General features: G+C 42.1%; 1 long non-coding RNA gene across 1 annotated transcript in view; it reads right to left on the bottom strand.

The window, feature by feature from the left end:
• LOC143126328 (uncharacterized) overlaps nt 1-19,633 on the bottom strand; it is a 55,104-nt gene extending 35,471 nt beyond the window's left edge. The window contains exons 1-2 of the long non-coding RNA XR_012987461.1: nt 19,404-19,633; nt 18,837-18,903 (exon numbers count right to left, since the gene is read on the bottom strand). This is a non-coding gene — a long non-coding RNA (uncharacterized LOC143126328). The remainder of the gene's footprint in view (nt 1-18,836; nt 18,904-19,403) is intronic.
• Between the last annotated feature and the right edge of the window lie 1,222 nt (nt 19,634-20,855).

The following is a 20,855-nucleotide window of genomic DNA, read 5'->3' as shown; positions in this document are numbered from 1 at the left end:
TCATACACTCCCCTCCTCCCAGAGAGATACAGCGAGGGAGAGAGGGAGAGAGCATGGCCTCGGTCTAAGCTACATGTGGCTGGAGAGATCGGCCAGCAGATCGGTTCCGTCTTGGTTGTGACGGGTCTGGAGCCTGGGTGGTTGGTTTCATGCTTTATTGGACTGGGCATTTGCCCCTGGCTTACATCCGTGCAGGCGGCAGAGGCAGAGAGAGACAAATGTGCTCCTGTTTCCTCCACAGCAACTCTGCCATCTCCTCTCTACAGAAGGCTCTCTCCCATTCAAAAGTTCTATCCAGCCGTGTGGGCGAGTGCGGCCACGCCGTGAGTCTTTTAACGGCAGGCGAACACACACATTACGCTGTGCAAATAGATATTCCGTCTCATTATCCTGTCCTTTAAAGAAAGGCAGAGAGGCGAGATGTTTGTGGTGCCCGCGCATAATTTCCATCTCCCATATAATTCAAATATGGACAGTCAAGGAAATGAGGAGAGACACGGAGAGAGGGAATGAGAGAATGAGAAAAAAGGGGAAAAGGAGGGTGGTGGTGGCGGCGCTGGTGAATGACTGGCTTGATTGCTCTATCAGCTCGCTTGAGCATATATGAGCGCAGGAGAGCTGAGAGTTGGCCAGCACTTTCACGAGAAGGCCCTTATCAAGTTAACGCAACCCACACCTGATGGCCGGCCTTGATGCAGGGCTTTGAGCGAGTTTGGCCATTTCCTACGACCTAAGAACCAAGAAGCGAGATAAGAGCATCTTGGAGTCCTGAGGGTGACGAGCAACTCACCAAAATAGAACATCTGAATTAGAAGCGGGAAGATCAGGAAGTAATCCTCCTTATAGTAGCGACATTCTGGCGAGGGAGAGATTACGCTGATACCTATGCTGCAGCCCATATTCACATTGAGCGGCTCCTCTCGAACAGGGTCAAGGAAAAGATGATTTAAACGTCTATATTTGTGCTGGCTAAAAGAGTAGTGCTCCATTTGTCTCTGTCTTGCCGTATTTTAGCAACATCTGGCTGCAGGAGATTTAGGTTAGACAAGTAATTAGTGGCACGTATTTGTCCTAAAGACAGGTGTAGTTTCATTTAAGAATCACTTCATCATCCCTCTGGACACACACAGACAAACAGACACACACACACACACACACACACACACACACACACACACACCATCACCTTGTGAGTTGCACAATGACACTTGTATGTCTTTATAAGCTCGGAGCCTATCTATCAACATGAGCATGTTGTTAGAAGTCTCCGTTGCTCATGCAGGTAGGACAACCTTAGAGAGAGAGACAGAGAGTGAGTGAGAGTGAGAGAGAGAGAGAGAGAGAGACCAAGCAAAGTTGCTTCCACCTTAACCCCTCACAGAATCAGCCTCTGTTCCTATTTATAATAATCCACCCTCACGGTCATCCTCAGTGCGTAATTTACCATCGGAGCCTGGCACAAAAACACACTAAAGCTGGTTGGAGGAGGGTTATGAGGAGGGTTGGGAGGGAAAAAACGGAGCTGAATTTCACGCTCAAGGGTGCTGTAGGTCTCTGCTCTGTTGTTCATCTCTGAGTCTGCTAGGAAACTTGGGCGCCACACCTTGTGTAAACAACTAGTTTACTGATCTTAAATAAATAACGCATCCTCCAAAAGCTTTAGCTTACCAAATGTACAGAGGAGTCCAAAGGAGAGTGCTAACATTAGCGTTCATATAGCACTGTCTACATTAGCGTTCATATAGCACTGTCTACATTAGCGTTCATATAATAGCGTACATATAGCACTGTCAAAATTAGCGTTCATATAGCACTGTCTACATTACCGTTCATATATTAGCGTTAATATAGCACTGTCTACATTAGCGTTCATATAGCACTGCCTACATTCTGAAGATATACTAAACGCAGTGGCAATATTATTCATGTCCAAAATGAAAAAGAACACATGTGAGCGAGAGCGCCATGGCTTTGCCTAAGAGCATAAACACTGCAATATTGCCATGTCCATGAGAGATAGTGGCTGCCATGTCAAACAGGAAAACATTTTTTTATCATCATTAAATCCTTGCATGATGCAAAAGTTTGGCTGGAGTGAACTTAAGATGCTTTTTGCCCTAAAGTCTCAGGATTTACACATCACATCCTGACAATAAATGCACTCAGGATTAAATATTGAACATTATGACTACAAACACACATATTTCCCTACTAAAACACACAGATACACATTCATGGTATATCTATCACTGCCTTTGCTCACACAAACAATTCCAGTCACTTTTCTCTTAATCTCTATAAATATACACTGTCTCTCTCACTTTTTCTCTCCGTTCATCACTCGTTCCAGCTCTCCTGGCCCTCTTCCTGTCCCTCACTCCTGGGCAGGCCATGTTGTTTTCCTCTCTTAACTTTTCCAGATTGAGCGCTAAAGTCTTTTAAAATGGAAATGCACTTCATCATGGTCATTTGGCACCGAGCGCTAATAAATCACGGGCCAGCCAGCGCTCCTGCGACTTAAAGGAAAACAAACAGCACTGCACAGCCCTTCTCTACTGGACCTAATGGGGGTCACATTCAGAAAGACTCATTTAGCTCCCTCTCTCTCTCCCCCTAAGACACACACACACACTTCACACATACACACTGACTATACTAACACACCCTTGCTCAATGCATATATTCTTATACACACAAAAATACACAGAGACAAAGACACACTCAATCAGACTTGCATATAGATGCAAGACATCCAGACATACAGAGCCACACACACAGTCCCACTAAGAACAAACCTCTTTTCTCTCCGTTAAATTGTCACATGTGAGAAGGTATTACGTTTCCGCACTAATGAATATCTAATAGTGTGTTACTGTTTAGGAAGGTACAACATTTTAGATTGATCTATGAAGCTCATTGGAAACATATAAAGTGTGCACAGTAGAGTAAATTCTTAGGAACAATTGTTCAACAAAAGTTCAATGCATTAGAAAATGTACATATTGCGGAGAGCAAATAAAATATTACATTTCATTACTGTATGAAGCGGAGTAAAGATACAAAACTGACACGCCGCATGCATAAGCTGTCCAAAAAAGTGTGCTCTTTCATATATAATGGTGAGCGAAGAAGGGAAAACAAAGAGATCAATTGTGATTCAACTCATTCCCCTGAATGGAATTATCTGCACACACACACAAAAAAGAAAATTCAAAATATCTCCACCGTACAGGCTCAATCAAAATATTCTGATCCTTGTTACTGAAACTGAATATGTATGAACATCTCAAATATGTGTGTGGGGGGGGCGGGGTTGAATGAAGAGAGGATAAATACAAAACTGGGTGTCGACGGTTCATCAGCATTCTATGACTGAATGCCACGGCCGTATTTCCCAGAATCTTGAACAGTCAAAATACCAACGTGCAAATCTAAGCATCTCACAAACACAAACACACTATACATAATACACACACGTACACACACACACACACACACACACACACACACACACACACACAAAACAGCTCTCATCTCTCATCCTCTCTACTCCTCCTTCCCCAGTTATATCTCTCCTTCACCCCCCCCCTTTCTTTCTGTGTCCAATCACACAGCAGTCCTTCTCAATAAAACAAATTAACTGATTAGACATTTTAATCTCAGTTGTCTTTGACCTTGTAGAATATATTACTGATGTCTACATCGCCCAGGCGATAATGCGGCAGCTTTTCTTAAAGACAGAACTGCCCTTTTCCCCCCCCTGCAAAGATGAGCTGAGTGCAAACAGGTTGAAGGCAATTCAACAACACACAAACACACAACACTAGCCACACAAAACGCACACAATGCCACAAACACGTCCTTCAAAAAAAGCCCACACACGCAAACACAAACACACACTCACACACACATACAAATTGCAGCTTCACAGACCTCTCTCCCCTTGCTTGAGGCATCTGGCAGTGAAGGGGTTAAGCCGGGAATGCATTAACAAAAGAAAATTATAGCGTAAACAGTTCATAAAATCTCACAGCCCCTGATGTCGCGCTAGATCATTAAATTTCTGCAACAATTAGACCTTTTCTCACGGCGGCAAATTGGACCCGTTGCCATGGCAAATCTGAGCCCTTAAGTCATATATCTTTGATTGCGGAAAGGTCAGACGCAGACAGCCTAATAACTCAGGGAGCTGTTTGACAGATTTCATCCAAGCATGATCACATAACAGCACAAAACTATGTCGGCAGTTGTTAAAAGCAGGGAGGGGTCACAGAGAAGGTTGAGGTTATGGAATGTTTTTGCTTGACTGAGCACAGCCTGATAATGTGCCTGACCGCGTTTAAATCCACGGAAACACTGCATTTTTTTTTTCTTTTAATGTTTTTTTTTTTCAGAGAGCATATTTTTAACTCATGATCAATGGGTGTGTTTTTATTGTCGAACAAATCTGTGTAATTTTCAAAGGCTGAGGGTGCACATCGCTAAACCACACAAGCACTCTGGGAGAGGAGAGAATGGCAAAGAACTGCAGGAGAGGAGTGACAGCCTGTTGAGAATAGAATGATTTACCATGATCTATTTAGATGATGCCATGCTCCCCCAATCACACACACACATATGGTTGGGGAATTGGGGTAAAAACAGCTTTGACTTGGAGATGGCATCAACATGAAATTCAAGCACTCTGATCAGTAATGACCTTGACTTGTAAACTGTGAGCGAACAATAAGCTCTCTTTACTCGGCTAATAGCAAATGTCTGTGCTTTTGTGTGTGCATGTGCGTGTGATTGCGTGTGTGTCTGTGTGTGCTGTTTTTAGGTAATCCTTTCCTCTCTGTGCAGACAGCACTAGCATTTTCGCTCTCCTTTCCTCAGGTGACCCAAAAAGCAGTGCCAACAGCACCACCTGCTGGCGAAGGATGGCAAATTAAGGAGGACGCATCTCTCACCTCTCTCTCCCTCTCCCTTTCTCTGAATGTCTCAGCTTGTCCTCAGCATGTCCCTGTGTGTGACACACACTCTCGGACTCGTCTCCCTCCCTCCCTCCCTCCGTCCCCCAGCCCGGGGCAGTGGCGTCTCCTGGGAGCATGTGACAATGAGGGGATGTGTGCTGTGTGCCGGGGTGGCTTAATGGGGAGAGGCTCAGCTGGTCAGCAGATGTCTCCCTCAAAGTCTTCCTCTCCACTTTTCCTCTACGTCTCTCTCTCTCCACCTCTCCATGTAACTGTGTCTCCCTCTCCAGGTCAGCATCTGTCTTGTGTTTGATTATGCCCCCCCCCCCCTCAGTGTTCAGTGACCGTACCTGCAGCCCTGCACTGTCCCCAGTCCATCCCACTTTAAACATAATTTAAGTGCAAAAGCAGGCTGCTGACTGCTGCTGTTTCATTAGCACACTGCCAGCACATGTGTTTTTTTTTTCATTATGATCATTTCTCTTATATTTTGAAGGCCAGCTCTAATCACACTTAAGCTTTCCCTCAAACAGTGCAAATTAAAAGTTACCATTTGAAGGTCATGAATGAATCTGCTATTCCCTCAAAGTGTTTCACCGGAGCATGGCTGTAGCTGTAGTCTTTGTCTATTGTCGACAGGGAAAAACTATGAATTAACATTAGCCTTTTATAGCAAATCTTTTCTGTATTTATCAATTCTGTTATGTAGTTGTTTGGGAAAATTGGGAGTCAATTCCCTGATGCAATCAACAATCTAGGTGTACAGCTCTTAATAAAAGCTGTGGAAATGAGGCCACAACAAGCAGCAGGGCTTGAAACAAGTGTTCTTGTCTAAACTCAAAATAGCAGCACACCGGCACAGAACACTAACAAGTGAAGAAGTCTAGAGATGAGCGCACTGAGAGCTTGTGATGTGGAGTAATAACTTGCATTAAGCTCAGAGTTAAGAGAGGGAGCTGACGGGTCAAATGATGTTTGGATGCCCATCCAGCCTACTGTGAACATCAACAAGTGAAGTATAATGAAACCTGGAGCCATGATTTGGGATGAGGGCTCTAGAAATGGTAGGAATGAGACAGCGGGACAGTATTTGAGTAAAGCTAGAAAGCTTAATGGCTAAGGTGACTTAGAGAATCAGATGGCAACGTTTACTGAGAGGAGTGCATCAGGTGTTTCCAGATGGACGTGAGGGCTACACTAGATCAGATGGAACACAGTAGTCAAGTGCACCAATGAGGAGCCACATGTAGAAGGAGGGACCGTGGACAAAAAGTGTTGGATTAGCAGATCTAGCATAAACCCATCTGGAAGCTAACGACATCAAGGCCTATGCCCAAGCCCATGTTCTATCCTACTCACATAGCAAGGAAAGTTTGTCTCACTTTGTGAAGAATAAACTGCGTTGCCACGTTGCAGAGGAAGGGGAGAGACAAATGGATTCCCCCTTAAACACAGAAAAAAAAAAAAAACGAGTGGGAAAGAAAGACAGAGAGGAGAAAGAGAAAGGATGGCGCTGCGGTGCACAATAGAAGGGCCCAGGGTAGGGGGTTAATTAATACAAAGCATTTTAAAGGCAGCCCAACACTTCCCCACTCGGAGTCAGCGGGTGCCCGTGATAAGCGGCTCATCAAACACACAAGGAGAAGGGGCTGCTCAGCTGCTCGGCGCTCAGATTAATGCTGCCTCAGGTTCTCCAGGCCCCCGCTGATCGCCCACATTCTACTCTACTCTACTCTACTCTACGCTACGCTACGCTACTCTACTCTACTCTACTCTACACTGCTCTACACTACTCATCTGTACTGTAATCTACACCCCAGTGCACCATCTTAAAGCCACATCAGGCACCAGCACCGCCGTGGCACTCCTGATAATTGGGCGCGTGGCAGCGCCTCGTTCACCTGTCTGCGCACAGGTGCAGAGTTGTCACCGCCTCAGGCACGAGAGATCCAGTGTGACCCCCTGCTGCACTGACACACGCACACAAGCACACACACACATAGACACCCACACACACACACACATGCACACACACACATAGAGACCCACACACACACACACACATGCAAACACACACATAGACACACACACACACAGACACCCACACACATGCACACCCACACATGCACACACACACAGACACCCACACACAAGCACACACACACATAGACACCCACACACATGCACACAAGCACACACTCACATAGACACCCACACACACACACACACACACACATACACAGACACCCTCCAAAAGGCCCTCCACTAGGTGAGATGGGAGACGTGTGTGCCACTCACAACCAGTCCTCATTGGCCCTGATGAGCCCTGAGGCATGTCAGCACCCGAGAGTGTGAGAATATACACCACAGGGGAAAAAGAGAAAGAAAGGTGGAATGGAGACAGCGTGCAAAAGTGGAGAAACTGGAGAGGTAGGAGCAAAGGGGGTTGGGGATTAATTGCCCGTGAGCCACAACATTTCCTGTGCGGTCGCCGTGCGTCAGGCGCTGGGGGTTTTCACTTGTTGTCGAGGTGGAGGTCAGAAGCAGGTCGGTTCTAATGGCGTCGCCTGGCGCGCTCACGATTCCACACTCATTACACCATTCACAATTACTGCTACCTATTTCCCCAAGAGGGGTGGGCCAACCATTACCACGGCAACTCAAATGAAGTGGATAATTGTGTCTCTCTGCGGCACATCAGGAACCCAGAAAGAGATAGAGAGAGAGGGGGGGGGGGAGAGAAAAGGAGAGAGAGAGAGAGAGAGAAAAGAGGCACCACAGAGGAGGAGAGGGGGAGAGAAGGAAAGAGCATCAACAGGCAGGGAGTGAAACTCAGCAATAAAAGTGCTGTGGGATACCTGTTACTCCCTGACTGCAAGACTGTAGACACATTAGAGCGGCGTGGGGTGGAGGGAGGGGGCAGTGAGGTGCAGAACAACCTCGGCGGTCATCAGCGGTGCACTTCCACAGACGCTGATGGACACCACACCTACAGCACAGCTACACTATCCATGCTGCCAGATGGGAAACATATACATTGCAGAGTAGCACGTGGCAATGACCGTGTCAGGCTTAATGACCACACCACTCATAGCTCTCAGAAAACAGAATAATACACACAAAGACACAATACAGCATAGTAGAGACAATTTTTACAAGGCAACCTATGCAGTAATGTTATGGCCCTCTAACTCACAGATGCCAGTTGCACATACACTTGTCAAACTCCCTGCCACACTATCCTTTGTCTTAGCATGGTTGTCATGTAAGGCTTGTAGCCAAATGAAATATTAATTCTGCATAATAACTTTCAAAGGGGAATAAAGTATGGAATAAATTATTAATCATGTGTATATTCAAAGTGTTTTCTTTCTCAGAAGCAAAAAATACATATTCCCCAAGTGTCCCCAGTCTGGGGAGGAAGAGGCGGCCTCTAAACAAATAGCCTAACCAACGCTGCGCCATCAACATGCCAAATATGGATCAGACATCTCAGCTTGCCCCAAACAAACCACTTTATAGGTGTCAGTGTTGAGGATGTTTTTGCATTACAAATTACAAGCTTCATTTAGCGGCTGCTAACAATTGGCTTTGGTCAAGTAGAACTAAGTAACGTTTGCTGAGAGCATGGGAAGTCAAGGTCAGGTCATTAGCCGACGTCATAAAGCCCATCAGCAGGAGGGAGGCAAGAAAGCCGGCCACTGATGAGAGGAAATGTGATCCGGGACGATAGATATCTAATTTACTGCATTCTGTCCCATTTCGACACAATTTGCCGTGAGCCAGTTAATATGCAAGTTATCCGTTTGAGAGGGCGCGAGACGGGCCATTTCAGTGTCAATTTACAGCAAAAACGAGAGAATGGAAGTGCTCTCCATTCCTCAAAGCTCTTTAGTTTAATTCAATTTCACCTTTCAATACCTTACAATATGCAGGAAGTGGTTGGCTCCCTACATTACATTACAGACAGATAAAACACTATAACTGTTGTTTTAAGGCTGAAGTAGAGGGGTAAAAGCGGAGGGAAAAAGTGAGTCTTGTTTTTGTCTTATTTCCCAGCGGTGCTGAAGGGGAGGGGGTGGATTTAAAGAGCTTCTCAACAGCCCGGAGACATTTTAAAATACACGCTATCGGAACTTCACTGGGGAGACTCTACCACCGCTTTCTCCTCCCTGATAGACAAGTTGGAAATTATTTTAGGGAATATTCAGAGTTTACAATTAGCATGTGACCCAGAAGTAAACGAAAGCAACTCTGGGTTACGTCCAAATAACTCTCATGCCAAGCTAAATATATGGAATGGATTTGCATGCAGGAAATATAATGGTCACTTTGATAGCAAAGGTTAAATTAAAAATGAGATGAAGATTAGATTTAGATGGACAAGGTCGGAAATACGTTTGTCCATGGGGCATGAAGTAATAAAGCAAAGAGGTGAGGTGCTGCAGAGGGCTACATCATGTATGGAAGAAGCCATGAATCAGGCCTGTCTACTGTAGCACCACCCAGAAACACCAGTTCTTTATCTCCTTACACTGAAACCCCTTATATTTTAGCCATAGTCTACTATCTGCTATGGGGAAATTATATTGCCTCAGAGAGAGAGAGAGAGAGAGAGAGAGAGAGAAAGAGAAAGAGAGAGATGCAGCATTTAAATGCAGATTTCAGACAAACTTTAAATTATACTTACCTATGCAGTTGGCAGGCATATTTCACAGCATTAATATTTACAGCGCATCATGGCAGAGTTGAAGGAATACAATTTGAAGATGCATGCTTGGATACATTTAAAATGCATACATAAATAATGACAGCGGCGTGGTGAAATCAGGTGCTTCACTCTGCAGACAGGCAGAGCACCACGCAACATGAAGAGAACACTCCAAGCACACTCAGACACATCACAGGCAAACACACACACACACACACACACACACACACACAACAGCCAGGCATGTTTAGTAAAAGACTTCAGCAAGCAGCAGTTTAAGGATGAGAATAAGGACAGTTCATAAATATGCAGGCTATAGTAAAATGGAGTGGTGTTGCAAATAAAATACTATTATTAATGTTTCAGTTTAAAACCTTAAGTTTCTGTCAAATGGTAAGCCTCTGGACATGATATGCCTCTTAACACAGTGAAGAATGCCACCAGTATTATAGTACACCATTGCTGAAGCCCAATTATGTACTAAAGTCTTGCCTTCTATTTTCTGTCGTTTTTTCTTTACCTTGTGAACAATAGGTCAGGTCTGATCGACCAGGACCGGCGTTCAAAACAGATGGTTGCTCCGATTCCAGATCAATAGCAGTTGCTAATGTCTGAGCTGCCTCAGTCCATATTCAAATACCATAAAAAATGTGACACCATTGTGGCACGCATCATCTCCTCAAAGTCATGTGTGATTAGGCACGCCCGCTTGAGCCACACCACAGCCGTGGAAGGAGAGCACAGGAAATACATTATACTAATTAGCAGGGCCCTTGCTATGCTTCTCTCCATCTTATATAACATTAAATGCCAGGGAAATACGTGGTTCTGCGCTTAGATAGGAACATACAGTACAGAGCAATTAAAAGGTGCAAAAGAGGGGGTTTTCCAAACATGAATAAATGGCAGCGAGATGAAATGAAAACACTGAGTGTGAACGTGTTCCGTGGCTCAGTACATTACGATGGCTGCAGGCGACACCTTTGTCTCCACCACAGCACTGACTTAAACGGTGCATTGTAACGCGACACCCCTGATTTCATGCAATATGGAGGATTATGGAATTGAATTGAACGCTCTGCGTTTTTTGTTCAAATTTCTAAATTAGGATTTTCTGTCTCCATAATGACATAGAGAAGTCTCTTTTGCCAAATCAATGGCAGCTATTTATACGAGCAGTAATCCTTCACCCAGCACTGAACTGCCAGCAAAGTGATGGTTTAAAGTAATGACTAAAAAACAAAAAAGGCACTAAATGAATGCAAATTGGTTTCTCTCCATTTAAAATGAGATTTCCTCAATCTCAGGAAACTTGTCCAACAAGGGGAAAAATACATAGCCTAGCGCTCGGGGAAAAAAATAAATAATTAAGGGAGAAACTTGCTCTCATTTTGGAGGAAAAGTAGAGGGCGGACAGCCCCGCGTGGAAAAAAAAAAAAAGAAGAAGCCCGGGATACATTACAGGATTCAAATATCCTTGCATCTCGACAGAACGAGCGAGCCTGACAAGTAGGCTATCAGCCAAGAGATCATTAAGCAAAAGGGTTGAAGTGCCATCACCAGTGTGTGGGGGATGCCATGGCAACAAGGGTTCGCCCCAGCTTGAGAGACAAGATAAAAAACAATGAGAGGCAGGGTGCAGGGCCTGCTGAACGATCCAGGCTGATCGATGGATCCTCTCTTTCTCTCTCTCTCCCTGACAGGAGGGGGCTAAGGCAATCCCCGATCAGTCTCTCTGGCCTTCAGAACAGTGGGGATCTTCTTCAAACATTTACCAAACGACCCAAAAAAAAAAGCCAAAGAATGCTGCCGTTTTCTCGTGTGTCAAAAGAACAGAACATCAATTCCACGGAGTAGCTTTTAATAACAGGATGCTGAATACCCTGCATGCACAGTTTCTTGCTTGGTATTGTTCCGTAAGGGCCCTTTTTGAAATCAGAGTTCAGAAATGGGCTTGAAATGAAAAGCTGTTATGAGGCTGACAGTGGCGGTAAGTGAGTCCCAACATTATGCTTTGCTGTTGTCAGCACAGTAAGGATATAGAGCCCAATCCAGGCAGGGTGCCAGGGATATGGCACCTAGGTTACAGCTGTAACTGGAACACAATTGTTTCTTTTTTTACCCCCGCTTTGTCTCTCGCCTTTCAACTTTGGATATGCTTCTCAAGGTAAGCGATAAAGCTCTTACTAACAACCTCACATCCCAAACCATGGCCTCATCTCAATCTCTCTCTCCCACACGCACACACACTCACACAGGAAAGTTCACTTGCTAAAAACATGTGCTAATCAATCCAGTGAGAGCAATCTGTCAGGAAATCTTTAGCATTAACACACCCTCCTTGAACACGGATAAGGCCCATTCACTAGGTAGGGTGCGGCTGGGACTTAGAAATAGCAGTCTTTGCGCATCCCCTGTGTCAATAAGGATTATGTGCCAGCTTTTATCTTTTCTACCAAGCAGACCAGTCACTCATTTAAATGGATGAATAGTTTTTTGCCTTTTTCCAATAAATAAAACAGATACTCCTATGAATGCATTCAAATCCTCAGCCCAATTCAAATTCCACAGCCATATGCCTCATACAAGATCCAATCTGTCTTTTTAATCCATGCGATTCACTGAAGGCAATTTTTAACACACTTCTTTAAGACCTGGAAAGGATAAACATAGTCTACCTATTGTTGATGGCAAAGCACCTTTATTCTCACCTTAAGACTGACAATTTTGTTTGAGGATCGACTGCTTTCGAAGCCAAATGCAAAGCAGGTGCATTGAGGAAACATTTTGTGAGGAGTGCATATTACTGCTTCTCGTGACCCAGAATATTCACAGTTGGATTGCAAAAATGAACTGTATTTACTGGTATTTTAAAGCCACAGAAAGTGTCTTTTTTCTAACAGCTCCATCAATTATAGACATAGAGCCAATGGATATGTGTGAAAGGAGCCTATGAAGAACAAATAAAAGCAAATTTTGACATTTTGCATTGAGTGCCTTCTTTTTATAGGTCAGAGGAAACCCTGGCCGACCTCACATTGTTTCTAAATGCCATTTTGTAAAATAGGGAGGCAGGAATTAATTAATGCACGGGTAGCTGCCACCGTCAAGAGGCGCACATTAAAATCAATGATTAATAAATTCAAAACACACAACAAACTCAGAGGGGAGATGAAACTACCATTGTGCTCCCCAGGAAGCAGCCCCAGTGCGGGTCCTCCCACCAGTGAGGCGGCCACTCAGATGCCTAATGGAAAGTAGCCGATGCCAGCTGTGTGCCTGTGAATAAAATCACTTTAATTAAAGGCATCACAATGGGAAGGGAACCCAGGATATGTGGAGTGGAATCGGCAGGAAACAGCCTTCTTTTTGGCACACACACACATGAACACACAACATAATATATATTAGTGTATGCATGTGTGTGTGTGTGTGTATGAGAGAGAGAGAGAGAGAGGGAGAGAGAGAGAGAGAGAAAGAGAGAGAGAAAAAGAGAGAGAGATGAACACTGTTCCAAGATGCCTTGAACAGATGTTAACTGTTCCAATGTCGAGCTCATATTTCAAGTTCCCCCTGTTTGCAACTGCAATCTGTATAAAATATTCACAAATACTAATTATCATTTAAATCTAATCCTGCCGTATCTGGACAGATTCTGTTGTTGCAGATCACTAATCAAAGGTGAATTTATGTGTAATTTTCAGGACATTTGATGTTGTGGCCTCATGCTTTTACATGTATAATCTTTTCACAACTGCTTTGCTTCACACTGAATCGGCACATGAGAAAGACTTGAAAGAGAGGGTAGAGCCCCTTAGGAGCTGAGACTAAACAATCATATGCCATGAAATCAACCCCCCCTTCCCCAATACCCCCCTTTAAAAGACTGGGAACCGGGCCCAGAGACAGCTGAGAAAGAGAGAGGGTGGAGAAAAAAAGACCTCTGCCACAATTGTAGTGACTCCAAATAGCCACAAGGTAGCACTCACACACTTACATCACCCTAGAGTTTTCTCCTCTCTACTTCCAAGCCATAGTTATCATTAATGAACCCCTGTTGCTTTAGAATACTCAATATGCAGGTGATGCACTAGAATGGACATTTGCCATTTGAGAACAATTTGCTTATGCTTAAGCTGCTTACTAAACTATTAATAGAGCTTGGTCATAAAGATAAAAACTATGATTGTGTTAATTGTATTTTGTAGATTATTGCTGTTATATTAACACAAAAGCCTGAGATGTCTTAGATAGAGCACATATTAATAAGGGCACTTGATAAAAAAAATTAAAAAAAGTTTTTAAAAAACTGCTTACATAAAAGAGAAGTGCACCGGTGACCGTACCGCCATGAACTACAGCAGTAATAGGCTATTGCATTTCACAAATTACAGCCACATTAAGGCCATCTGAAGAGCAACTCACTTGGTCCCAAGCCAGGTATTTCTGCTCAACAAAGCCTCTTCAAAAAAGTATCAAACCCTCAAATCATACGCTTTGACTAATCTGCATACAGGGCTGAAAGGGTAAGAATATTACACAAGTTTTGTATAAGAAAGATATACACTATACTAAACGTTTGAGGTCATGTTTGCTAATTCGAGTTTAACATTGTAAAAGGCTAACTGATCATTAGAAAAACCTTTTGCAATTATGTTAGCATCTGTTGAGCTGAGTGAGCAAGTGAGCTGAGTTGAGTTGAGTATGCATCAGCTATTGTGGGTTCAAAAGGCATGGCTAGAAACAGAACTTTCTTCTGAAACACATCAATCAATTTTTGTTCGAAGAAATAAAGGGTATTCTATATGAAAAATGGCCAAGAAACTGAACTTCTTTTTACAGTAGAGTGTTAACTGGCTTTAATCCGAATCAAAGAAGTGGGCAAGAGGACAAATCAAATATTATAACTGAACATTCTTTATTTGTGTTGTTGTGATTTTTGAACTTCCAAGTATATGTGGTATTTTAGATTTTATATTGAAATCTGTATTTATTCACCAATTCACTGTCTGTGGTGTGACATGAAATGAAATGAAAATGGGGTATTTCTTTCTTATTTAACTCACTTCACCATAAGAAACATAGAAAACGCCTTAGTCTATCAAGATAATTTAATTTAATTTAATTTAATTGTGATAAACCTGGTAATAACTCGAGACTCTTGCTAACACTATTTCCCTTGAGTTCTATTGACATTGACATCTATCACTAATAAAGCCTTTGTTTTGTCCCAATTGTGAATGTCACACCAAATTGCATGGTGTCAAAGCATATGACGAACATTACTATACCACGATTTGTCGATGCAAAAAAGTATATTTATATGTATTCAATCTTCAAAGAAAATCACACAAATTGCATGAATTAACATTTACAGTAACAGTCAACATTTATCAGTTGATAAGTTAAATGTGAATGTAAAAGTGATAAAAGGTAGGCCTTTAACATGGCTAAAAAGGTATTAACACATGCATATTAAAAAAATATGAGGTGAGTGTGTGATTGGGTTATACATTTTCCGTAAATAGTAAAACAGTAAAAAATAATATTATTGTAGCAAATGACATTCACAGACATTCACAGTACCAGTATTTTCACAAATCAAAAATGTATAATGTGTCATTTACACATTAATGAACCAATCAATCATATGAAAGTTGATATTTATACAGCCGTTTACATGAGTTTTAAACATCAATGGAAACTGAAAAACTGAAAGCCTTCAGACAATATTAAACAGTCAATGTCAGAGAGCTTGGCAGAGCTGTGTTCAGAGTGGTTCTGGCTCAGATGTGCTTACGATTTGATTTCTGTAAAATATGCAATCTGGTTTATCTGACCAGAAGATTTCTAATTTCTGCATTTATACATTAGAGTGTCTAGTTTGAAAAACAGAGGCCTAAACTAAAAGGCCCACAAAACACAACATCAACAGAGGATGTGACTTCAGGATGCTGACCTTCAGTTCTAAATAAAAAGCCAAATCTCAGACTGCTCAATAAAAAGAGAACATTGAGATGGGCAAAATAACAGACGGTTGACAAGAGGAAGACTGGGAAAAGAGTGTTATGGAGAAGCCAATCTAAGGTATTCAGACCACAAAGAACATCATTCCCGAGAAGCAGACCAAATTCTGGAGAAGGGTTTGACTCCATCTGTCTAGCATGGTGGAGGGAGTGTGATTGTCCTGGTGCTTTGGTGGCAGTAAAGTGGAAAAAGTGTGCAGGATAAAAGTAATTTTGAAGAGAGAAGGCCATCACTCCAGTTGGCAATGCCATGCCAGGCCACACCCTGCTGCTTGATTTCCTCCAAAAAGGAGACAGTGACCCAGAGGACAGTCACCCAGAACACAGCTCCAAACTATGCAAGAAACATGTAGGGAAGAAGCAGTGAGCTGGTATTCCGTCAATAATGGAGTGGAATGGACATGTCTAAGTGACCGCTAGCCTTTGAAGCGGTAGAGTTTCGGCCTCATTCTCTAAACTGAAATTACAAATCCTGTATATTCTCTATCCGCACAAAGACTTCACCATATTTCTCTAAAATTCATAAAAATAAATCTATATTCATAAAATAAAATATAATCTCATAAATTCGATGTTGTGATATCCCTATCTGAACTGTAGCCTAACGTAATCTTTATGTCCCATGAAAAGAATTGCAGGTGCAGATCACCTTTTACAACAGAAGAGGGAGCTATGACAAGAGGTCTCCTGAGAGATGAAGTACATTCAGTCGCATGTCAGGGGATAAATTGATATCAGGTGTGCATAAAATACGGTAGTAGATAAATTGAGAGCATTTACTTGACAAAGTGTCAAGAAAAAGTTGGCTTGGAAATTAATCAGAATGATTAATCGGAATTTGTTTAAAGAAAAGCTATTGAAAGACGTTCACCAAATGTATATCAAATATCTGCTTGTTATTTGAAATAGTGTACTTTCTGTCTCCACAGCTATGCAGGCTTACAGCTGGTTGGCTTGACAGATTGACAACTACAACTGTGAAAAAATCTTTTGGTAAACACTCTAAAAAGAAATAATGAGAGAGAGAAAGAAAGAGAGAGAGAGAGAGAGAGAGAGAGAGAGAGAGAAGGGGGGTGCCAAGGGCAGAAGATATAAAATAGTGCCCTCAGCCAACTCATACTCAACCTCAGTTCTACCACAGGCCCTTGTAAAATATACCCCAAAACAAATGATAAAACAACAAAAGCAACACTGGAAAAATGCTGTCAATACACAAAACAAATTAGACACTGTAAAGAGAGTATAAGGTGGCAGAATACTTATGTGCCCCAAGATCCGAAAGACTGTCACTAGGTAACCACACACTGGCCATTGAAAAAGGTTGTCACAAACAAACGTGGCTACCAAACGTGGGGAAGATTTGTCAGAACTACAAAGATACGGTCAATTTATTTTCCAAAATCTGAAAACATAGTACCAAATTTCACAATTCTACCCAGGCACATTAAAATTAAAATACTAGGAGAACTAGGCAAAGACTATATTTATTTATTTATTCTATTTATAGTAATACCCCCCGCCCCCTTGTGTGTGTGTATGTGTGTGTGTGTGTGTGAGAGAGAGAGAGAGAGAGAGAGAGAGAGGAGAGAGTTTTGTTAATTCACTAAAAATCCTTTCCAAGTATTCAGACCCCTCGCTAAGTACTTTGTTAAAGCACCTTTGGCAGGTGGACAGCCTCAAGTCTTCTTGGGAATGACCAGCTTGGCACACCTTTCTTTTGAAAGTTTCTCCCATTCTCCTTGGCAGAATCATTCAAGCTAAACCAGATTGGATGGGGAGCTTTGGTGCACAGACATTTTCTTCAGAAATGCTATTTTGGCCATGAGTCCACCATCATTATTGGGATAAAAATGATTGAGGCTATTGTTCTCTCTGTAATTTTGATGCTGCAGAAACTTTCATGTGACCTCCCAGATCAGTCTACACAAATCCTTCTCACATACAGTAAACCACGAGGGTGAGACCTTATAGATAGTATAGCCTAGACAGTCAAATGGATTCAAATTGGCACACACAAGTTGTAGAAGCATCTCAAGGACCATAATAAAAGAACAGACAAAAGTGCATCAGTGCTCTATTGCAAGTGATAGGTAGATGGAAATGTCAGTCTTTTTTATTGAATGAACTGAAACACAACCAACTCTCCAAGAACTGTTTTTAGTTTTGTCATTGTGGATTGATGAGAAAAAAATTGAATCCATTGTAAAGCAAGTCTGAAGAACAACAAAATGAGCAAAACTTGAAAGAGTCTGAAAACTTTCCAAATGCACTGTATATTTGGCTAGTGATAAACTGAATATTGACACTGAACCTCTTCTGTGCAGAAAACAGCATAATTAATTTAAATCCCTGACCAAACAGACAGAATACCAACACCAAACTAAAAACGTACTTTGGAGAAACGCAAAAACTACCAGCAATCAAAAAATTGTTACCTAGCAACTTGAGAAAAATAAACAGCACAGCTGTCAAGTAACGGGAAGGGAATACATTTAATTTGCCATCCCGGTGTCTGCTTTATATAGAAAAATGATGAACACAGCTGATGAAATATTGAAAGGAAATAAGAAAAACTAAAACATCAAAGCTACTACATGTACTGTAGCAACTTGTTTACAAGTGGTGATGTCTCCCAGAAGGGAATACCCTGGTTATTAGCAACCAAAAACAAGTTGACACAGTGTTGAGAAGACTCCCACTGTGAGGAGAGAGCTATAGGAAGCTATGGTGGGAACTGCGCTTCAGCTTTTTGAGGAGAAATCCACCTTCATCCTAGGCCCACTACTGACAGAACGGCCAACACATGGCAATAAAATAAAACACTGAGAGATGGGATGTTGTGCACAGCCTTTGATGGCCTAAAAAAATATTGTAGCATGAGCCTATAAATTCACTGATATAATGCAGAAATGTCGGCCAAACATGACTGAAATAGTCAATTTTGAGCAATAGAGCCTTCCTGCTATGTGTATAGGATAGGAGAATGTAACATACTTTTTCCAGGCCAGGTGTGGCTTTATCAAAAGTGTGTAAGTAAAGCTAATCGTTACTTGAAATGTACTGCACTCAGCATGTCATGATGAGTGTTCTCTGCAATGCAAATGAAGACAGGAGAGTTGTTGCCTGAGCATTTCTAGGTAGACTGACCTGAATGGCTGTCTATGTTTAGATGGAAATGCAGCTCTGGATGGCTGACATCATGAGACGACCCAACCTATACAAATGCAAAGGATTTATGGAACAATTGCAGAAAGCAAATGTAATTGAAAGCAACAAATAAACGTTATTATTTGTATGCTTCACGTTATACAACATCTGGTGAGAGGCCTTTGTGTCTCATGTTCCACGCTAGCAAAGTGGATCAAGAATTTGTGTCTGCACAACTGCACCACATTAGCCTGTTCGTTTTTACTTTAATTTTATTTTAATGGCATAGATCAATTCGTTGTTTTTGGCCCACCTTCCAACACTAGTCTTTGACTAGTCTTTTATATTATATTATATTATATTATATATATATATATATATATTCTAGCGGGGTAATCTAAGTTATTTCTACGACGCAGCATAGGGCCACACGAGGAATGCCATGCCGATTAAACTCGGACTTCATGTGACCCTAATACTCCGTCGTATATTTCTCACGTACTTAGTTGCAAACAAGACTTTGAAACAAACATTCAAAGTGCTATTCTTGAGTCTGTCCTTCCTTACCTCGCAAATAACGTTATTTGCAACGTTTCATTAGCATACACAGCTATGTAGAAAACATAATAGAGTTAGCTCTCGTTGGCTACTCGTATAACATATGGCTACTATAAAGAAAATCGACTAGCAAACCCCCAAATCTTGGTGATTTGCGACTAACTCAATAAAACAATTCTCCGTTTAAACACATCTTGAAACATCTTCAATCTCTGCTTCGAACAACACAAGACTTCTAACTTCAGGTCCTACAAACTTTGATTGTCCCAGGAAGTTCTTTAGTTTCTCGAGTGACCTATGAAATTTGGGCAACGTCAGATGTGACGGATCAGACTACACGGACCACGACCTCTTAGGTTAAGGGGTGTGACCGAAATATGCTTCTATCACCGCCCCTGGGTGGGGAATAGAAGGGGCGTGTTTTAGATAGTCACGTGTGTAAACATAGAGAGCTCTGGCAGCCACGTGGTTTGGATAACGTCTGGGCTGTTTGACAGTTTCAAAATGACAGCTCTCTAGACCTTGGGCTACTCAGGGCAGAACAGAATACAGACTTTGAAACGTAGTGGAGGGGTGTAACATGAGCCAAGGAAGCCTATAAAATTATTATTATTAAACAATTATTAAAAAAGACAGAGACTCTAGAAAGGGAACATATAGGCCTAGGCCCTATTGTAAAAACAATATGTAGCCTATAGGCCTAATTTTAAATAAGATGGAAATAAATTGACACTCATAATCTCATTATGCCATTCACAACACCTTCCCACCTTTTCAAATGTTGTAATTCACAATGGATGAATATAGACGTATGATTCTTTGGCCTAAGATAAGAGAGTGTTCAAAGACAAATCTGTTAAGAGCTTATAGCTTATAGATAGATAGATAGATAGATAGATAGATAGATAGATAGATACTTTTATTGATCCCCAAGGGGAAATTCAAGCATATGCCAAGAGCTGAGATGTGATGGAAATTTTGCTGAATGGTGCACTACCCCAAACACCACTGAGAAAACTCAGCAGGGGAGCCAATTTGCAGGAGACTGAACTGCTAAATACCCCAGGTATTATCTTAGGTCTCCTAGAAAAGCAACAATTCAAGCACCCACACATAAACATCACTCTGCCCTCTAGTGACTGTTGACTGTGTGCTATGGGAGCCCCATGATCAGTGGCTCTGAGTGGCAGTTGCTGAGCATTGTACATTATTGGCAAATGTATGCAGCTAATGACAGAGATCAACGTATTTAACATACACTGACACTTAGGAACGGGCGTGGTTCTTATTCAACACCAACCGAAAGCAAAAAACGTCTATACCTATCAATTGACCTGCACTGACAGTTTTCATGCTCCACATTATTTCTGCCCCATGCCAGTACTTTGCTTTGACACCAAAACTTCACCAAATATGGCTTTAGTTATCATACAGCTACAGTCCCAATATTCACATGTCCAA

Source organism: Alosa pseudoharengus, unplaced genomic scaffold (genome assembly GCF_046254945.1).
Source record: "Alosa pseudoharengus isolate Yale_2024_CS ecotype anadromous, Long Island Sound unplaced genomic scaffold, YU_APseudo_1.1 YU_APseudo_1.1_scf_16, whole genome shotgun sequence".
Taxonomy (NCBI): Eukaryota; Metazoa; Chordata; class Actinopteri; order Clupeiformes; family Clupeidae; genus Alosa; species Alosa pseudoharengus.
This window is presented reverse-complemented; position numbering and strand designations above follow the sequence as displayed.